The sequence below is a fragment of the Pinus tabuliformis genome, chromosome 7 (assembly GCF_031772625.1).
Source record: "Pinus tabuliformis cultivar Carrire ecotype Pingquan chromosome 7, CPIR1, whole genome shotgun sequence".
Classification (NCBI taxonomy): domain Eukaryota; kingdom Viridiplantae; phylum Streptophyta; class Pinopsida; order Pinales; family Pinaceae; genus Pinus; species Pinus tabuliformis.
Window position 1 is genome coordinate 1,763,003,938 of NC_142293.1, and position 17,243 is coordinate 1,763,021,180.

The window sequence follows — 17,243 nt, forward strand, 5'->3', positions numbered from 1 at the left end:
ACCAAATTAACAAGGGCAGCGAAATATGTAATCTTGAACTGAGACACTACAAAATAAAACTCCAAAAAGAACAATGATCCTCGACTCAAGTATTTGTGCTGGTACCATCAAAAATGATAAAAATGAATAGGATTTATGACAATGCATTGGCCATACCACATGTGTTTTGATTTGCAGCTTCTTCGAAAAAAAACCCACAAGACATCTATTCCATATCTTTATTAGTTGAATGCATCTCATTGATCACTTATTAATCATTAACTTACCTAATTGCTTATTAACATTAAGTTTTACGTACTTATTAACTATTAACTTTTATCATATTCGCAATTAATTTTTTCTACATTAAAAAGAGGCCTTTCTCTCATTTTTTTTTTTTAATTATACCAGTGAAATTCTTTTACATAAACAAGGAAAAATAATCGATAAGATCTGTAGATGACGAGCTTTCAGTGAGCACTGATTTACCTTTCTGACAAACCATGTCGCAGGTTCAAAACAAATAGTGATATTTATTACAAAGTAAGAACACACAGAAATGGAAAATGAAATTGCCAAACTTGATTGCATATCCCATACGGAAGCAGAAGAAAAAACCTTTAGTAGATCTTCTCAAGCATGTTCTCAGTACTAAATCCATTACTGTACAAGAAGACAATGTCTGTAACCACTTCCCGGGTAATTCAGATTCAAGTGTAAAAGTACTGTGCAAGCAGGGCCGATTAAATGAGGCTCTGCGTAAATTAGGAGGTCTTTGGGTAGACTTCTACACCTATTCTTCTCTCTTGCAGTGCTGCATCAACAAGAAAACTCTGGCAGAAGGCAAGCTAGTCCATGCCCACATGGTGGAATCTGGAAGACTACCAGATGTTTTCTTAGAAACCAAACTTCTTATTATGTATGCAAAGTGCCAAAGTCTGAAGGATGCGTGCAAGGTGTTTGAGGAAATGCCTGAACGAAATATCGTTTCATGGAATGCAATGATTGGAGCTTATGCTAACCATGGCTATTTTGATGAGGCCTTGAAGCTGTTTTATCAAATGCAACAAACAGGTATTCAGGCTGACGAGTTCACGTTTGCAAGTGTTATCCACGTTTGTGCCAATTCGGTAGCTTTGGAAGATGGCAGGAAGGTCCATGGGGGTATAATTAGAAGTGGTTGTCAGGATGATATCTTTGTGGGGAATGCTCTTGTAGACATGTATTGTAAATGTGGGAGCATAGAGGATGCATGCAGTGCGTTTGTGGAAATGGCTGAATTGGATGTGGTTTCATGGAGCACAATGATTGCAGGGTATGCACAGAGTGGGTATTTTGGTGAGGCAATGAGATTGTTTCAGAAAATGCATGTTGATGGTGTGAAGCCGGATTCTTTTACCCTGGCTAGTGTGCTTCCGGCCTGTGGCAATTTTGCAGCTTTGGAACAAGGCAAGGAGATACATGAAAATGTCATTAGAAATGGGTTTCAGTTCAATATCTTTGTGGGTAATGCACTTGTTGATATGTATGTGAAGTGTGGGAGCATAGAAGATGCATGGGAAGTGTTTGATAAAATGACTGAAAAGAATGTAGTCTCATGGACTGCAATGATTGTAGGATATACGGAGAATGGGTGTGTTAACGAGGCTTTTGATCTCTTTCAGAAAATGCCCGAGCGTAATGTTGTTTCATGGACTGCAATGGTTGCAGGGTATGCACGGATTGGGTACGTTGACGAGGCCATGAGGTTCTTTCAGGAAATGCCGGAACGGAATGTGGTCTCTTGGACTGCGATGATTTCAGGATACAGGAAAAATGCAAAATTTGATGAGGCACTGAAGTTCTTTCGAGAAATGCGATGCACAGGTGTGAAACCGAACTCGGACACCTTTTCTAGTCTTCTTCCAGCATGTGCCAATTTGGTAGCTCTTCACGAGGGCAGGGAGGTTCATGCAGACATAATTAGAAACGGATTTCAGTGTGATGTCTATGTGGGGAATGCCCTCCTACACATGTATGCCAAATGCAGTAATGTGGAGGATGCGCGCAGAGTCTTTGACACCATGACTCGACGGGATGTAGTTTCATGGAATGCAATGATTGCAGGATATATGCAGAGTGGACTTGTTGATGAAGCCCTTGAGCTATTTGAAAAATTCTCTGAAAAAAATGTTGTCTCGTGGAATGCAATGATTGCAGGATACTTGCAGATGGGATTTGTTGATGAAGCTCTGAAACTCTTTCAGAAAATGCCTGAGTGCAATGCGATTTCATGGACCACAATGATTGCAGGATATGCACAGAATGGATGTTATAATGAGTCCCTGCAGTTCTTTCGACAAATGCAACATGCAGGTGTAAAGCCAAGCTCCGAAACCTTCGCAAGTACTCTTTCAGCATGTGCCAGCTTGGCAACCCTCCCTGACGGAAAGGAGATCCATGGTCTGGTAATTAAGTGTGAGCTACAATCAGATGTCTTTGTTGGGAATTCTCTCATAGACATGTATGCTAAATGTGGGAGCATAGAGGATGCATTCGATGTGTTTGACAAGATGCCTAGAAGAGATGTGGTCTCATGGAATGCCATCATTTTAGGAAATGCTATGCATGGCTGTGGCAAGGAGGCTCTCCATCTCTTTCAGCAAATGCAACTCTCTATGACAAAGCCAGATCAGATCACCTTTGTTGGGGTTTTATCTGCATGCTGCCATGCAGGGTTAGTTGATGATGGCCGGCACTACTTTCTTTGCATGAGTAGAGATTATCACATCATCCCCACCACAGAACACTACTGTTGTATGGTTGATATTCTTGGCCGTGCAGGGCTTTTGGATGAGGCAGAAGAATTCATCAACAACATGCCAATAAAACCAGATGGTGCTGTATGGGGATCTTTGCTTGGTGCATGCAGAATACATAATAATACAGACTTAGGAGAACGTGTGGCCAAATGTCTCTTTGAGTCTGAAAATAAACGTGATGCACATTATGTGCTGCTCTCAAACATATATGCTTTGGTTGGCAGGTGGGATGATGTAGAAAAGGTAAGGGAAATGATGAAACATGAGAGGGTGGAAAAGATGCCAGGCTGCAGCTGGATTGAAGTCAATAATAAAGTGTATGCATTCCTTGTGGGAGACCGGTCACATTCAGAAACCCAGGGAGATGATGCAAAATTGCAAAATTGTTGGGGTAGTTGAAGGAGGCAGGGAGTATGCCTGATGCAAGTTTTTGTGCCGCAGGATGTTGATCAATAAGGGATATTCTCCACCATAGATCTATGCGCATTATGACTTTTCCAAAACATTTTGTGGCTTACCACACCCTTTCTCACCATTGGGTGCCTAGGTACCACTACCAGCCCTGCATCTTTTGATCCTAGCCATGGAAGGCTATACCATCCTAAGATGCTACTGTATGGAAGGATGTTATCAATGCCCGTGAATGAGAAATTATGGATCAAACTGCTGGATCGGAAGAACTCCTTGCTATCTTATACCATTGTGTTGGTTAGGGTCACTTGCGGAAGATGCGCAAACTCAAACCACTATCTGCCACAGGGCAAACTTCTGGGTTTCAGACCTTTGGGACTGCTTTTATCCTAGAGGCCAATAATAGGCGATAACGCCTACCCTATGAATACATCTCGATTGTTCATCATACTGTGTTCTCTAAGGAGCAACACTTAAAAAGAATCCTTAAATAGCTTCTACTTGTATCTAGACATCTCTTGAGAGAATCCAGATCAAGAATTTTCAGTTATTTGGTGACTTCAACTCTGCAACTGTGTTCACTTTGAAAATTGCTGGGAGATAATTGTAAGGGATCTCAACATTCCATTGGTTCAAGGATGGACATTCTTCCTTTGGGAGTTATTGGCGATCCTAAACAAAACAAGTGACACAATCTTGCATAACATGGGTAGCCCAGAACTAGGTGTTGTTTTTGGTTTATGGGGAAGCATTGTGCGTGGAAGTTGCATGTGCTTTTTGTGCTAGGCTTGGACTTGATGAAGCATTGAAACAAATTATCCACAATACAAATGTGTTGTGAGGAATACCGAGAAGCTTACAGACTGCTTAATTAGGCTATGGACACACACGTCGGTCCAGAGTAGGCAACAACCTACGTTGCAAACTCGACACTCACAGAAAGTGCTATAAGACGGCATGCATAAGTATATTGAACAGTTCAAGTGTTAAAAACAATGATAGTCATGAATTCGACGTCTGGAAAAGCAATTAGAGAAAACCTATCATAATGAGGAAATGGTATTATTCTGAGACAATTGTTACAACACATTGGCAACTGCTTAATATGATCTTGCAAGAATGTAACAAAATTAAGAAAACTTGAGAAAATAGTTTAGGAGCTGTAAAGAAGGCTTGTGCTGAGCATGAGAATGGTATGAAAGAAGCATTTAACTGAAGAAAGTTGTTTAACTTTGAAGAAAAGAAGAATGTGGAAATCAATGACAGAAATTGACAAAGAAATTAAAAATTAAAGGGTAAAAGTTGAAAGTATGTTTTAGACAAAGAATTCCAACCGGACTGTTGCTCCCTCCCATGCTAGGTGGTGTAACGGTTTTAAAAGGGAAACGGTAGAGTTGAGTGCTGTTCACAAAATGCTGATTAAAATCGCTTTCCTTCTTAGGTTTTTGGGCATCATTATAAAATGTAATTTCAGCATCTTGTTATGGATTTATGTGTCTATTTCTAGCCATTTTGTATCTTATATTTATTATAATATTTTTATCATTTACTACATTAATATAATTTCGCATTAGGTTAAATACTTTTGTTTTTTTATTGTCTTGAGAGGCTAATTTTACAACCCAGTACCCATTATGAGGGGATGTGTAAGTGTGTTCGTTGGTTCCTCTTTAAAATAAAAATAAAAATTAAAAACTATGTTCTAAATTGAAAAATAATGTCAATTATAACAAAATAAATAAATATGTGATTTGTTATAAAATATTTTAAAACAAATTAATATTCACATATACTTAAATATATTAATAATAAAAAACCATTTTAATTTGGGTGATAAAATGTTTTACTATACTTGTTATATAAAATATTTTAATGCCAATTACATATATATATCAGAAAATTAAATTTTATATTTAAAACATTTATTAAGTTTTATGTATACTCTATTTACCATTTAAAAATACAACTTAAATAATAAAAATAACACATTATATTTTATATTTTAAATAAATTCACGAAAAATTAATATCTCTTAACTCAAATTAAATTAATACATAAAATAAATCTATACTAATATTAATACATATTCTTTCATTCCATTTTCACTCTAACCCAAATTAATTTTCTTGAATCTTCTTTAAAAACAAGTATTGCCTCAGGTGTTTGAAATGAATTAGTTTATGTTCCAGGTGTTTGAAGTGAATTAGTTTATGTTCCATGTGTTGTGATGACCATGTTCTTCTTTGTACATGCTTCCTGTGTGTTATCACGTGGTTTTAGTTTTTTGAGAAGAGATGTTCTTTTCTGGTTTATTTTCTTGAGAAAATATGGATCATAGGAATTTGGTTATTTTATTTTTATATATCATTTTTTCCTCTATTTATATGTAGAATAATAATTTATGTGTATGTTTTTTTTTATCTGGTTTTGATGAACCAAACTTATTGGTTTGAAACGGGTTGGCCAAAAATTCTCGACTTTGCCTAATTTATTTGTATGTTTTATTTTTATTTTTTTAATAATTTTATTATTATTATTATTTTAATGAAAAAAAATTATTTTATTTTTAACAATATATTATTTTATTTTAATGAAAAATAAAATTATAGAAAGATGATGTAGTAATTGTGACACTCATCTAATTGTGATACCTATTTTATTGGGAATCAACAATGTAGACTAATTCTCACTCTAAAAAGATGGGATTAATTGCCCACTCAAGGTAATGGTAAAGGTTTGGAAATTTACTAATACATATGGGTTTTGGTGTAATGGTAAACCTCTATAGATGAACTCACTTTTTAAAAAATCCCATGAGAAGTATCCATTAATTTCTTTTGCTTCAATTATGAACTAGTTTGTTCACCACTTCAAAGACATACAAGAAACAAAAGGAAACACCACCATTTAGGTTGTAAGGGTTTTGTTTACCTTAATAACATAGTGTTGAGAAAGGAAATAGTGATTGATTTGCATTAAAATAATGTTAGTTGATTAAAACCAATATTATTAATCAATTAAATATAAATATGTTTTATTATAATAATAATAATAATTTAATTTTAGAGCTATGTAAATTAGATATTGAATTGGTGTATGAGATTCCTTTTTGTCATGGGCTCTCTTTATAATAAGATTTTGATGTTTGTTAATGAATTAAAATATGTAGAGTGTCTATATTTTACTCTCTCTACAAAATTATTTGACTACTAAAATTTGCAAGTGTATATATAAATGAGATGAGACTTTGCTTTGGACTACAACCTAATCCTTTTTCAATCTTCTATTACTATTACCTTTTGGATACCCTCTATATTAACCTTTGTAATGGGCCACCTCCATAAGGGTTTACACTCGTTGACATTAAGTACATGCAAAATTTAATGAAATTTTATGTTAGTTGTCTCTTGTTTTTGCATTATGCTTATAGGCTAACTAGGTTAAAAATATGTCCTTCTTATCATTTTCACTACTCAAGTTGTAAAACCAAAGATTTGTCACCATTCTCAGGGAGACAACACAACCCTAATAAATGAGTAGTGAAACCAAAGATTTGTCACCATTCTCAGGGAGACAACACAACCATAATAAATTTTGTCCAAAAATTCTCAAGTAATCATTACCCATGTCTTACCATTTCAATTCTAATTGTAATTTAAAAAGCTCCATAATTTAATGTTACACTAGACTTTAGTTAAGAATTAGTACTTAATGCAAATGTTTTTCATTAAATAGTGAATATATTTTTAAGATTTTATGGTTGTACACATTAGGACCCTCATTCCATTAGTAACGATTGAAAGAAGGGACCATTTTAGCTAATTTCTCTAATGGTTTGTCTCATATATATATATATGAGTGATGACAAACATTAATTTCATAACATGTTTATAATAAGAAGATTTTTATAAAGATAATTTTATTTTAAAAAATGAGTAATGGAATAAAAACATCGTAAAGAGAGTATTATTTACTTGAAAATTGTTAATATAAAAATTTATAATAAATTAGGAGAATAAAACTTAATAAAGTTATGAATAAAGATATTTAATACAATTTAATTTTAAAAAAGAAAAAAGAGGTTTGAAGAAAATAATGATACTAAATTCATTATACAATTTAGAACTTTTAAATGAAGATGATGTTGGACATAGATTGTTATTGATGTCAATATGGCAATATTAGAAGAGCAGACGGAGCCAAGAGGAATAGCAGAACAGAGCCATCGGAGTAGATGGAGACGAGAGGAGCAAATATGCCACAGATAACACTATCGGGAGCCATCAGAGGAGAAAACACATATATATGCATGCATTTAAACACTATCGGGAGTCCATAACACTATCGTTGGCAAAAACCATGCATATATGTGTTTAACACTATCGCCTCGCAAACGAAGTCCAAGGCATCTACATAGGAAAATACACTATTGGAGGCGGAAAGCGGCCCTGAATTTTTTATGAACAGGAGCGTTGAGTCCTATGGGGTTCGGCACACTATATTGCATCGACACTTCGGGAGCAGGCGCTACAATACGTCAAGTGGACCATTGTGATCGCCGATAGCGATTATCGCATCGGGAATTCGGAGCAGAAGTCATACAATGGTAAGCGGCCCCTTTGCGATCACCGATAGAGATATCGCATCGGACCTCCGCCAAGGGCAACCCCCGATTGTGATGAACTATTGTGGACCTGACGAGTATATCAACCACTGCTTAATATCATATCGCATCCACAACGATCACAAGTCCTAAAGGGATGGCGCGGAATATGCATAAGGTTTATCGGGCGGGGAGAGTAGGCTTAAGCGGTAAGCGGTAATGCTCGCACCGCCCTTGGGAGTCAAGTGGTATTCGTACACGGGCTCGCGATTCCATTAGAACTGTGACACGTGGCGGCAGGGAACAGTTGAAAACCGCTTTATTGCGAGTTAACGCGCGGGTGGTTCACGGGATTAGGAGGAGCGAACGTCATCGGATCGCTCGATGAATGATCGGACGACAGGTTTGACTTCACGCGTTTTTTTTTACTGATGTGACAGGAGAACGACATAGAAGTTTAACGTCGTCGGATCGCCTGATGAATGATCAGACGACAGGTTTAACTTCACGTGTTTTTTTACTGATATGATGTGGCATGTGGGACCTCTATATGGCTATAGCCTCATTTATATGGTTTCCGTGAAGTAATAAGTCTGTGAATAAAAGATTCTCCAACATATATATTTTTCATATACAAGTCGTCCTCTCCTCCCTATGAACATGTCCCTTGGTGATAGGGAGAAGTCATATATATGTGTGTGTGTGTGTGTGTGTTGAAACACTTCATTTTTAGAATTGATCTCGGGCATCTATATTACGAACAAATAACAGTTCATGACTCGTGAACTTGAAAAAAAAAGGGGTGACCTCTCTCATATTTTTTTCTTTTTAATAAGCATCATTCCTATTGTAATTCGACCTCTCTTCCTCTTGAACATGTCTCGTGAAGCATTGGTTAATTCGAGCGCAGAGGATGCTAAAGCCAATGGAGGAGGGAAGCTAGAAGGTCGAGCAAGTGTTGAGGAAGCCGAAGCTCAAGTGAGGGAAAAGGAAGCCAAAGAGCCAGCGAGTAAGCGGAGACGAATGGACAAAGGCATGAGAATGTATAAAATAGTAAAAATAGAGAACTGTTAGTGTTGTTGTGATGGTGAAGAACCAGAGTGTGAGGTAGCAAAAGCAGCAGAGGCAGAAGAGGCAGCAGAAATAATAGAGGCAGAAGAGGCAGTAGAACCAGCAGAGGCTGTAGAAGTAGCAGATGCAGGAGAGTAGGAGTGAGAGAACCTCAGCTGAATAGAGTGCAGTAGCATACCAGTGTATACCAAGGTTGGGTTGGAGCCCAAGAGGTTGGAGCCTCAGAACTGAATAGGACTAAAGTCATTAGGGGTAGGTGCTCCTAAGTGCAGAACCATTGCTAAACAGAGTTGGTGCTCTGGAGGTTGGAGCCTCACTGAAGTCCAAGTTGGAGCTTTGCAACTAATCACAGTCAGATATATACTTATATTGTATTTATTTCATTGCACTGTCTTGAGTTTTAATAAAAGCATTTATTCCAACTGTTGATCTCTATGTTCTGTGTATGCATATACATATCTATATATGCTTTTGGCAATCACTAGAACAATTAAAAAATAAATAAGAAATACTGATTCACGCCCCTCTCAGTATTTCCAACAATTGGTATCAGAGCAGGCTTCTTCATACTAGCATAAGATCTTGAAGAAGGATCCGCAGCCATGACGAGAAATCACGAAGCATCAGGAAGACCTCCTTTGTTCAATGGCACTAACTTTGGTTTCTGGAAGAAAAGAATGACCAACTACTTAATGTCCCTTGGACCTGAAGTCTGGCATTTCGTTCAAAATGAATATCGAACGACTTACACTCTTCCAACAGACCCAAACGAGAGGAAATCCTACATCGCAAATGCAAAGGCCATGAACTCCATCACTATTGGAATCACTGATTCCGAGTTTACAAAAATCATGCACTGTACCTCTGCCCAAGAAATGTGGAAGAAGCTAGTTGGCTTGTACGATGGAGACTCAAAAGTCAAAAAGGCAAAGCTTCAAACTCACAGAAGAAAATTTGAAAGTTTGAGGATGGAAGATGAAGAAGATATTGCAGCATACCTCCTCCGAGTAGCTGAAGTGGTAATTTCCCTGAAAGGATTGGACGAAAAAGTTGAAGAAAGTACCATTGTTCAAAAGGTATTAAGGTCTCTTCCAGACAGATTTGACTCCAAAATAAGCACTATAGAAGAAGCAAAGGATCTAAATACCCTCAAAATGGATGAACTCCATGGAATTCTCACTGCCTATGAAATGAGGAAAGGTGGCCCAAGCTCCAAAGATGCAGCATTCAAGGCCTCTAAGTCAAAGAAGGGGAAAGAAAGGAATGACTGTAGTGATGAGTCAGATGTGGAATTCGAATTGGCTCAATTTGTACGAAAGCTGAAGAGAGGATCTAAGCTTAAAGGCAAGTATCCTCTTATTTGTTTTAAATGTGGTAAAATAGGTCATTATGCAGCAAAATGTCCTCATAAACATGACAGTGATGATGAAGGAAATTCTAAAAGAATGGCACACAAAAAGAAAGGGTTCAATAAGAAAAACTTCTTCTCCAAGCAAGATGAGTTTGATGAGGATGAGTTTATGGTCATAAAAAAGAAATCAAATGAGGAAAGTGATTGTGATGAAAGCCAAGAAACATTATTCATGGCACTCGCAGATGATGTTGACTCAGGGCTGGAAGGAAATGTAGATGAACTGTTAATTAGCGCCATTGAAGAAAATGAAAAACTACGGAACAAACTCATTTCTCTCAAAGTGGAAAACGAGGAAATAAGAAGGAGAGAAGATTTCTTGGAAGCAAAGCTTAAAGAAAAAGAAGAGACTTGTGAAGAACGTGAGGCCGAAATAGTGTCTCTGAGAAAAGAGTTGGAGCAAATTAAAAAGTGCTGTAAAAGCTCTCAAATACTTGAAACTATTCTGAAAAACCAAAAACCTCAACATGACAAGTCTGGAATAGGTTTCAAAGGAGAATCCTCAAGCACTAAGAATAGTGCGAAAAGCTATGCCGATGCACTTTCCTGCAATCCAAAAGATGAAAAAGTATGTTATCAAAAGTGCATCCCCGATCCCAAGAATGAAGACAGAATTACTCCAAAGAAGAATGTGGAGTCGAATCATGGACACTACAACAAATACAAACCTGTCCTCCACCAAGGGCCCATCGTAAATCCAAAGAATGAGGGAGGAGTAATTCCCAGGAAGGAAATCGACTCAAACCGTGGTTGCTTCAACAAGTACAAAACCATCTTTCTTGGACATTGCTTTCACTGTAAAAACTTCGGTCATCAAGCCAGACATTGTATGTCTTGCAGAAACGAAAAGACAAAGCTAAAGGACCGACTAATCAACTAATATGCCCCCAAAAGGCAGGGACAAATCAAAACCTTCAATTCATTTGATCCCTTGACCAAATTTGATCTGATTTGCTCTTTCTGCTACAATAATGGACACTATGAACAAGACTACCCACTCAAAGGAAGAAAGACGAGTAGCAAGAACTCCAGCATCGACAAGTGTGGCCTGGCTCTATATGCTCTAAATAATGAAAACCAGTGGTTTGCAGATAGTGGGTGCTCCAGACACATGATAGGAGACAGAAGGAAGTTTGTCTCATTGAGAAAAAAGGAAGGAAATGTGTCCTTTGGAAGCGGATCTGGCAGAATTGTAGGAAAATGAATAGTTACTCTGATCAATGGAAAAGGAAAAGCTCAAGATGCTCTGCTAGTTGACGGACTCAAACACAACCTCCTGAGTGTCAGCCAAATCTGTGATCAAGGACATAAGGTTGTTTTCAGCACCAAAGACTGTGAAATAAGGAACTCTGCCTCAGGGAAACTTGTGGCAAAAGGGGTGAGAACACCAGACAACATTTACATCCTGAACAAGATTCAAGAAAATAAATGCTACTAGAGTCAGACAGATGAGAGTTGGCTATGGCACAAGCGACTTGGACATACAAGCTTCGAAAATCTGATCAATATCAGCAAGATCAAAGCTGTACGAGACATCCCAAGGCTGTTCAAACCAAATCAAGCAGTATGTGGTCCATGTCAACATGGAAAGCAGACCAGAATCAGCCACAAGACAAAGGAGCTCTCTACATCGAAGCCCTTGGAGATCATCCATGCTGATGTGTGTGGGCCAACTAGAAATCAAGCACTCCAAGGAGAAATGTACTTTGTGTTATTTGTTGATGATTATACTAGAATGATGTGGATATATTTCATAAAGTATAAATATGAAACTTTTGAGTGTTTTAAGAATCTAAAAGCCCTTGTAGAAAATGAAAAAGATTCAAAAATTAAGTGCCTCAGAATATATAGAGGAGGAGAATTCACATCAAACGAGTTTAGTGAGTTCTGTAATATTCATGGAATTAAAAGGGAATTCTCGGCTGCCAGAACACCTCAAAAAAATGGGGTAGTTGAAAGAAGAAACCGAACAGTCCAAGAAATGGCAAGAACTATGCTATTAGTAGCAGAATTACCACCTGAATTCTGGAGATAAGCAGTAGGGACAGCTGTCTATACACTAAATCGAACTCAATTAAGACCAAATTGTGAAAAAACTCCTTATGAGCTATGGAAAGGAAGACCTACTTCGGTGAAGTACTTCAAGATCTTTGGAAGCAAGTGCTTCATAAAAATAAATGATGGCTCACCCGGAAAGTTTGATTCTCGGGTTGATGAAGGGATATTTCTTGGATACTCTACACGGAGCAAGGCTTACAAGTGCTACAATTATCGACTGAAGAAAATAGTGGAAAGCATTGATGTAAAGGTTGATGAAGATCTTCTAGAAAGGGAAATTGAAGAACATGAAGATGACTCTCTCATTGAAGAAGAAGAACCTAAAGAAGAAGTAATAGATGAGGAAGAAGAAGAAGAAGAAGAGGAAAGAGAACCACTAATACCCCTTCAAAGATGAAGTATGTCCAAAGACATCATCCAGAAGAGCATATCATTGGCGATAAAGATGAAGGTGTGCAGACCCGAAGAAGGATAACAATCACACCCAAGAGAAAAGTCATTGCCCTCCTATCTATGATAGAACCAGAAACATTTGCAGAAGCAAGTAAGGATCCTTATTGGGTAAAAGCCATGGAAGAAGAAATGTCCCAAATTGAGAAGAACAAGACATGGGACCTGGTACCTCATCCAAAGGACAAATACATAATAGGAACCAAATGGGTGTTCAAAAATAAAATGAATGAGGAAGGACAAGTTATCAGAAACAAGGCAAGATTTGTCTGCAAAGGCTATTCACAAATTGAAGGAATTGAATTTGAAGAGACATTTGCACCAGTGGCCTGTATGGAAGCTATCAGGATGTTCTTGGCATTTTCTTGTTCAAAAGGATTCAAAATCTATCAAATGGACATGAAATCAGCATTTCTAAATGGGGAACTCAAAGAGGAAGTCTACATGGAGCAGCTAGAAGGTCTTTATCTAACAGCAGGAAAGGACTTAGTTTGTAAGTTGAAAAAGGATTTATATGGGTTGAAACAAGCTCCTACAGCTTGGTATGCAAGACTGGATCACTATCTACAACAACAAGGCTTCAAAAAGGGAGCGGCTAGAAGCAATCTATACATAAATACAGATCAAGGTAAGTTACTAGTTGCTCTTGTTTATGTCGATGATTTTATTTTTGCTAGTAATAATGATGAAATGAGCCATGAATTTTCTCAAAGCATGTAAAAAGAGTTTGAGATGTCAATGATAGGAGAGCTGTCCCACTTCCTTGGACTTCAATTATCTTAAACCAGAGCATGATTGCGTATATCTCAAACCAAATATCTAAAAGACATGCTCAAAAAATATGGAATGGAGGACTGTGCACCCGTGAGCACACCTATGACCACAAAATGCAAATTGAGCAAAGATGATGACTCCCCTCTAGTAGATGCAACTCATTACAGGTCAATGATTGGAGCCCTTCTATACTTAATAGCGACATGACCAAACATAATGAAAGCAGTGGGAATGGTGGGAAGATTTCAATCTGCTCCCAAACAATCCCATTTATTAGATGTAAAAAGAATTCTTAGATATCTGAAGGGAACTTCTGATTTTAGTCTTTGGTACCCAAAGAACTCAACACTGACTGCAACTGCATACACTGATGCTGATTGGGCTGGAAGTATAGATGATCGGAAAAGTACGAGTGGAAATGCATTCTTCCTAGGACACTGTTTGGTATCCTGGCTCAGCAAAAAACAATCATCCATATCATTATCCACAGTCAAAGCCGAGTATATTGCTACAACAGACTATTGTACTCAGATACTATGGATGAAGGAAGCTCTAAAAGATATCGACATATGTACAGATCAACCGATTACCATCTATTGTGACAACACAAGTGCCATCAGTCTCAGCAAAAATCCTGTGATGCACTCAAGAACCAAACACATACCAATCACGTATCATTTCCTCCGTGAGCAAGTAGTTGAACAAAACATCGTCCTGAAATATATTAGAACTAAGGAGTAGATATATGATATTTTCACGAAACCTCTTCCTCGAGAAGCATTCGAACATATGCGTCAAAAGATGGGGGTTATTTCTTTATCATCACTCAAGTTCATTCATAGAGATGTAGCAGGACAGGGGGAGCGGTTTGACAGGGGGAGTCCATATGCGTTCCTTTGCCATTGATGTCAAAGGGGGAGAGAGTAGAAGAATATTGCCATCAATAACAAAGGGGGAGATTGTTCGACACAGATTGTCATTGATGTCAATATGGAAATATTAGAGGAGCAGACGGAGCCAAGAGGAACAACAAAACAGATCCATCGGAGCAGATGGAGACGAGAGGAGCAAATATTCCAGAGATAACACTATTGGGAGCCATCAGAGGAGAAAACACATATATATGCATGCATTTAAACACTATCGGGAGTCCATAACACTATTGGCAGCAAAAACCATGCATATATGTGTTTAACACTATCGGAGGCACAAACGGAGGCCAAGGCATCTACATAGGAAAATACACTATCGGAGGCAGAAAGCGGACCTGAAATTTTTATGAACAGGAGCGTTGAGTCCTCTCGGTTCCTGCACACTATATCACATCGACACTTTGGGAGCAGGCACTACAGTACGCCAAGTGGACCATTGCGATCGCCAATAGCGATTATCGCATCGGGAGTTCAGAGTAGAAGTTATACAATAGTAAGTGACCCCTTTGCGATCGCTGATAACGATATCGCATCGGACCTCCGCCAAGGGCATACCCCGATTGGGATGAACTGTTGCGGACCCGATGAGTATATCAACTACTGCTTAATATCATATCGCATCCGTAGCGATCGCAAGTCCTAAAGGGATGGCGCAGAAGATGCATAAGGTTTATCGGGCGGGGAGAGCAGGCTTAAGCGGTAAGTGGTAATGCTCGTACCGCCCTTGGGATTCAAGTGGTATTCGTACACGGGCTCCCGATTCCATTAGAACTGTGACGCGTGGCAGCAGGGAACAATTGAAAACCACTTTATCGTGAGTTAACGTGCGAGTGGTTCGTGGGATCAGGAGGAGCAAACATCATCAGATCGACTGATGAATTATCGGACGACATGTTTAACTTCACGTGTTTTTTTTTTACTAATGTGATAGGAGAAGACAAAGAAGTTTAATGTCGTCGGATCGCCTGATGAATGATCGGATGACAAGTTTAACTTCACGTGTTTTTTGACTGATATGACGTGGCATGTGGGACCTCTATATGGCTATAGCCTCGTTTATATGGTTTCCATGAAGTAATAAGTATGTGAATAAAAGGTTCTCTGACATATATATTTTTCATATACAAGTCGACCTCTCCTCCCTATGAACATGTCCCTTGGTGATAGGAAGAAGTCATATATATATATATATATATATATATATATATATATATATATATATATATATATGTTGAAACGCTTCATTTTTGGAATTGATCTTGGGCATCTATATTACGAACAAATAACAGTTCACGACTTGTGAACTTGAAAAGAAAAAAGGGGGACCTCTCTGATATTTTTTTTTTCTTTTTAATAAGCATCATTCCTATTGTAATTCAGCCCCTCTTCCTCTTGAACATGTCCCGTGAAGCATTGGTTAATTCGAGCGTAGAGGAAGCTAAAGCGAATGGAGGAGGGAAGCTAGAAGGTCGAGCGAGTGTTGAGGAAGCCGAAGCTCAAGCGAGGGAGAAGGAAGCCAAAGAGCCAACGAGTAAGCGGAAATGAATGGACAAAGGCATGAGAATGTATAAAACAGTAAAAACAGAGAACTGTTGGTGCTGTTGTGATGGTGAAGAACCAGAGTGTGAGGTAGCAGAAGCAGCAGAGGCAGAAGAGGCAGCAAAAGTAGCAGAGGCTATAGAAGTAGCAGAGGCAGGAGAGTAGGAGTGAGAGAACCTCAGCGGAATAGAGTGCAGCAGCATACCAGTGTATACCAAGGTTGGGTTGGAGCCCAAGAGGTTGGAGCCTCAAAACTGAACAGGACTAAAGTCATTAGGGGTAGGTGCTCCTAAGTGCAGAACCACTGCTAAACAGAGTTGGTGCTCTGGAGGTTGGAGCCTCACTGAAGTCCAAGTTGGAGCTTGGCAACTACTCATAATCAGATATATACTTATATTGTATTTATTTCATTGCACTGTCTTGAGTTTTAATAAAAGCATTTATTCCAGCTGTTGATCTCTGTGTTATGTGTATGCATATACATATCTATATATGCTTTTGGCAATCACTACAACAATTAAAAAATAAATAAGAAATACTGATTCACCCCCCTCTCAGTATTTCCAACAGATGAGAAAAATAGTAAGAATCTAGTAAACTAGAACAACATGTTCTACATCATTATTGTTTTGCTTATGCTTTTTAGATCTCTTAAATGGCTTCAAAAGAAATCATAGAAATCATGGTATCCAAGAAAACTAGAAGAATGTGCTTTACATCATCCTTGCTTTTCTTGCTTAGAATTTCTTGTTTAAGTTCATTACCTTATGTTAAAATAAGGTTGATTGTATTCATAATTAAAACACAAAATAACACTTAACATAGCCCTTAATGCCTTAGTGCTTAAAATCCAAGGAGATGGGATGGTTGATTTTTTTATTTTTTTAAATGAGTTATTAGAATTTATTTAAGGGTAATTGTTGAACTTATGCATTTTAGTACAAAGAAATATTATTATTCATTTCATGTCACTTCCTAGAGGCCCAATTACCTTTGCTAAGGACAACTAGCAACACTCACATTTTTAACACAATCTTTCATTGCTTAAATTCAAGTGTAATACTTTTTTTTTTAATTTTTATCTCTACCAACGCAAAATAGTTATTGTTAAATCATTGTAAGTAAATGAATTGTTATATCTCTTTTTCATCAAACTATATAATTAAGGAGATCACAAAACTAGCAAGCCATATAAATTGAATTGTTGGCAAACA

The 17,243-nt window shown here is 37.8% G+C and overlaps 1 pseudogene; it reads left to right on the plus strand.

Annotated features, from left to right (window-relative positions):
* The first annotated feature begins 400 nt into the window (after positions 1-400).
* LOC149255396 (pentatricopeptide repeat-containing protein At2g13600 pseudogene) lies at positions 401-4,582 on the plus strand (annotated as a pseudogene).
* Positions 4,583-17,243: the final 12,661 nt, after the last annotated feature.